Genomic DNA, 5,607 nt, shown 5'->3' on the forward strand with positions numbered 1-5,607 from the left:
AGAGAGGGGTGGGGGTGGGGGTGGGAGAGGAATGGTTGAGGAAGATGGGTTTTTAAAATTTTTTTTAAAAAAATTGATATTTATTATTATTATTACTTAAATATTCTTAAGGTAAAATACCTTATTTACTCGCTGTCAAAGGCATGTAAGCACACAAATATCTAACTCAGCATTATCAATGCCACATAGTCGAGTCAATGGTCAAAAAGGTTTAAAATATTGTGTTCAAATGCATTTAGGGGTTCAGTTGGCTAATTGATAAGTAAGAGGGTCCAACTTACAAACGGAGCCAAGTAGATGGGTCTCTCAGGTCATTCCACCTTTAAATTTCTATTTTTTTTGTTTTGTTTTTTATTGTTATTTTTGATTTTTTTCTATGTAAAATAAGGGAAAATGATCCAAAATATATCTGAACTTGGATGAAAATTATTGTAATAATCCCAAACTTTGGACGGATCCTATTACCCCTTGCACTATATAATAGTGTATTTTAAAGATATAATTGTGCCCAGCTATGGAACACCCCGTATCCTAGAAAACAAATATGCATACTTTTCAGAAGTTGCAGGTGCAACCTACGATTGCCACCTATGGACCGTAGGGTGACCCACGGTCCATCCTGGTGGTCCGTGGTTCACCATCTGCAACCCTCATCCCAGCAACCCCCAAAAAATCAACTAAGGGTCAAGCCACGCCAGGACCTACGGACCGTAGGTCAAGCCACGGTCCGTGCTCCAGGACCGTGGGTCACCCCCAGCTTAAGTACCAGTACTCCTCAACAATTTTGTCTAAGTCCAGACCTACGCCAGGACCTACAAATCGTAGGTCAAACCACGAACCGTGGTCCAGGGCCGTAGGTCGGACCCTAGATTTCTAGCCTCAGATGTCAAATGACGGTTGACCATCGGTCCATCCATGGTCCGTTGGTCAGGTCCATCGTTGACCCCGACAACTTTTATGTTAGGGGTCATTTGGTTTTTTTCTTATGCGTTTGACCCCTAAACTACATTGTTTAACCCCTAAACTACGTGTTTTTGGTAAGTTTTAGTCCAGTTATTTAATTAGAATTTACCTTAGTCAAATCTTTCACCAAGAAATCAATCAAACTAGAGAAGAAGAGGAGAAATAGTCGACTAGCCCTAGTTCCAAAATGCAGCAAGTTTTTCATCAGTTCCAGCCCGAAATTGAAAGAATTCTCAGTGGAATTCATCACCAGGCATGTGGGATTTCACTAGTTGGTTCCTTTCGCCCATTAGGTCCCTAGATCTCAATCAGATTCTTGATTCCCTTAATATTATCTAGACCTAGGGTTTCTAGATTACTACGAATTAGTTACTTTAATGTTCCTAATCAGATTGTCATGATATTAGTATTGTTTTACGTAGGTTCTTTCATAAATTTAGAACCCTTGCTATGTAGTTCTTTTAGTTCATGAATTACACATGCTAGGTCAGATATTTTTTAGATATACATGCCTCAGATTTGAATGTTTCATTATCAGTACATTAATGTTGCATTTTCATCAACATGTTAGTATTTTGAGCTATCCAGTATTACACAAATTCAGTCATAAATTGTTAATTACATAATCAATTAGGAATAGCTTAATACTTAGTGGACTAGGGTCAGTCATCCTCATAGTCCTAGAACTACGTGCCCCATAGTTAAGTCGCCTCTGTGGTCATTGCATTCTGTCATTTCATGTTCAGTATTTCCAGTATAGTATCATGCTTATCTCATATAATTGCTCAGATTTATGCTTTGTTTCAGTTATGATTATAACTTCATTAATAAGTCTAAGTAGCAGAAGTAGGTTTCTAGGGATGTTTTTATCGATTTCTTTCCATTTGTATCTATTGAAAATTCAAATTCAATTTCAGCTTTATTCTATACTACATGCTCAGTACCTTACAAATACTGACACATAATCTGAGCTACATCTTCTCGTGATGTAGGTTCAGGTCCTCTGCTTCAAGTTCATGCATATATTGGTTCCCGATCTCCAGTTCAACAGCATCAGTGGTGAGTCCTAATTTCTCGAGGACATCAGACATGTTTCTTTTGATTTTAGTCTTTAGTTTCAGTTGTGTTAGACTTAGCTAGGGAATTTCCCAGAACTTCTAGTCGATTAGAGGCTGATTTCAGATATAGATAGTTTCAGCTTTAGTTTTGAGTTTCATCTTCAGTTGTTATTGAAATCTTCTCAAATTGTTTATTCAGATAGTATATGGGTATTCCCCATCCTTTAATTTTAGTTTATCTCATGTCTTATGCTTCCACATAGTATTTCTTTTAAGTATGCTTATGATATGCCAATAGGGTTAGCTTAGGGTCACTCGTGATCCTAGGTCCCGTGTCCGCATCCTGGGGGTAGCTTCGGGGTATGACAAACTTGGTATGAGAGCACTAGGTTTACGAATCCTAGGATGTCTGAAAAGTCGCACTAAGTAGAGTCCTTTTCATGTGTGTGAAGTGCACCACATCTAATGAGAGGGAGGCTACGAAGTGTTTAGGAAACTTCAATTTCTTGTTAATCTTATCGTGCGTAAGGTATGATCTAATTCCTCGTACTGACTCGTCGTTATGCATTTTCAGATCATGCCTCCTCGTAGAGCTTACGGAAGGAATGCTAATGCATGCAATGCTAACATAGCTCCTCTAGTCCCAGATGAAGAAGTTTCAAATATAGAGTTCTTAAACGCCATACAACTTTTGGTTCAAAGTGTGACCAACCAAATCAACCAGCAGGTTCCAGTTCCTGCAAATGCTAATCATAGGTTGACTTCAACCAGGGTTTGCAACTTCGTTAGGATGAATCCGCCCGAGTTCTTAGGATCGCAGATTGATGAGGATCCTCAAAACATCATAGATGAGGTCAAGAAAATCTTTGGGTAATGCAAGTGACATGTAATGACATGGTTGAGTTGGCATCTTACCAGCTTAAGGATGTGACTCATATATGGTATACTCAATGGAAGGAGAACATGGGTACAGATGCAAATCCTATCACTTGGGAATGCTTTAGTGAGACCTTTCTGGACAGGTTTTTCCCAAGAGAGTTGAGGGAGGCGAGATCTCAGGAATTCATAAATATAAGGCAAGGTAACCTGACAGTCCAAGAGTACGAGCTCAAGTTCACCCAACTCTCCAGCTATGTTCCTCACATGGTTCCTGATTACAGGGCTCAAATGAATAAGTTTTTGTTTGGAGTGTCAGACTTAGTGAAAGCCGAGTGCAGAAATGCTATGTTGCTAGAAGACATGAACATCTCTACGCTCATGACTATGCTCAGCAGGTTAAAAAAGATAAGCTTAGGGAACATGCTAATGAGAATAAGAAGGCTAGGACAAATAACTATGAATATTATCAACAAATCGGGTAGTGGAAATTGCTCATAGATTCAGCAAAAGTCTTCAGCTCCAGCACATTCATCAGCTAGTGTTCCATCCTCCAAGTTTTGTAATGATCAGAAAGGTAAGGCATCAGGCTCTAAGTCTCAGGGGAGTGTTTCAGGCACCAGAACCTACCCAACTTGTCCAAAGTACAGTAAGAATCATCTGAGCGAGTGTTTTGGAGGAAGGGAATAATGTTTTGGGTGTGGTCAAACTGGTCACAGGTTGAATGATTGTGTTTCTTCTAAACAGGGTCAAGGAGGTAACAATAGTAGAGCTGAATCTACAACTTCAGCTGTACCAGAAGGTCACCTGGCTCAGTAGGGTAACTCATCTGGTACAGGTCGCGGACAACGACAAAACAAGTTGAATGCTCTTTAGGCTCACCAGGAAGATTCTCCTGATGTAGTCACTGGTACGTTACGAGTTTTTAACTTAGATGTTTATGCTTTGTTAGATCCAGGGGCTACTCTCTTTTGTAACTCCTTATATAGCAGTCAACTTCAACGTTAGTCCAGAAACTCTTTCAGAACCCTTCTCAATCTCTACAACAGTCGGTGACCTAGCTTTAGCTGGACAGGTATACAGTAATTACCCTGTCACAGTCTCTCAGAAAGTCACCTCAGAAGATCTTGTAGAGTTAGAAATGGCAGACTTCGATATCATTCTAGGCATGAATTAGTTACATTTCTGTTATACCTAAGTCAATTGTAGAACTAGGATCATTCGTTTTCAGTTTCCAGATGAACCAATCTTAAAATGAAAGGGTGTTCAAGCAATATTTGGACTTGTTTGTTATCATTTTTACTGATGATATCCTCATTTACTCTAGGAATGAGGAAGAACATGCGACTCATTTGAGGGTTGTTCTGCAAACTCTCAAAGATCGCCAGGTATTCGCTAAGTTTTGCAAATGTGAGATCTGATTGCAATCTACTGCTCTTCTTGGTCATATAGTATTTAGCGAAAGGATCCTAGTAGATTCTCAGAAAATAAAAGCAGTGAAACAATGGCCTAGACCTACCTCTCCTATTGATATCAGAAGTTTCTTGGGTTTGGCTGGTCATTACAGAAGGTTTGTGGAAGGATTTCCATCCATAGCCTCGCCATTGACTAAGTTGACTCAAAAAAAGGTTAGGTTTTAGTAGTCAGATGATTGTGAGAAGAGCTTCAGAGAACTGAAAACTAGGTTGACTACAGCTCCTATTTTGACTCTACCAAAGGGTTCAAACAGTTATGTTATCTATTGTAATGCATTCGGAATAAACCTAGGTTATGTGTTGATGTAGCGAGGTAAGGTTATAGCTTATGCGTCTAGACAACTTAAGGTGCATGAGAAGAACTACCCAACTCATGACCTCGAGCTTGCAGGAGTGGTGTTTGAACTTATGATTTGGAAACATTATTTGTATGGTGTTTACGTAGATGTGTTTATAGACCATAAGAGCCTTCAGTATGTGTTCACCCAGAAAGAGTTGAATCTTTGCCAGAGAAGATTGCTTGAGTTTCTCAAAGATTATGATATGAATGTGCTTTACCATCCTGGTAAGGTCAATGTAGTAGCAGATGCTCTTAGCAGACTATCTATGGGTAGTGTAGCTCATGTCAAGGAAGAACGAAAAGAGATAGCAAAGGATGTTCACAGGCTTGCTCACTTAGGAGTTCACCTTATGAGCATATCAGATGGTGGGGTAACAATTTAGAATGGGTCAAAATCTTCATTGGTAGTGGAGGTTAAAGAGAAGAAACACAATGATCAGATATTGCCTTAACTAAAGGGTGCAGTGCATCAGCAAAGAGTTGAGGTTTTATCCTAAGGGGGAGATGGTGTGCTTCGCTATCAGGATCGATTATGTGTTCCTAAGGTGGGTGAGTTGAGACATCAGATTCTTGCAGAAGCCCATAAATCCAGGTATTATATTCATTCAGGCGCCACTAAGATGTACCGTGATCTGCGGGAAGTCTTTTGGTGGAATGGCATGAAAAGGGATATAGCGGATTTTGTGGCTAAGTGCCCTAATTGCCAGTAAGTCAAGGTAGAACATCAGAAACCAGGGAATATGACTCAAGAGATCAACATTCCTACTTGGAAGTGGGAAGTGATCAACATGGAATTCATTGCACGGTTACCAGGTACTTGCAAACAGCATGACTCCATTTGGGTGATAGTTGATAGAGTTACTAAGTCTGTGCGCTTTTTGGCTGTCAAGACTAC

Source organism: Solanum tuberosum, unplaced genomic scaffold, assembly GCF_000226075.1.
Source record: "Solanum tuberosum cultivar DM 1-3 516 R44 unplaced genomic scaffold, SolTub_3.0 scf00065, whole genome shotgun sequence".
NCBI classification, from domain to species: Eukaryota; Viridiplantae; Streptophyta; class Magnoliopsida; order Solanales; family Solanaceae; genus Solanum; species Solanum tuberosum.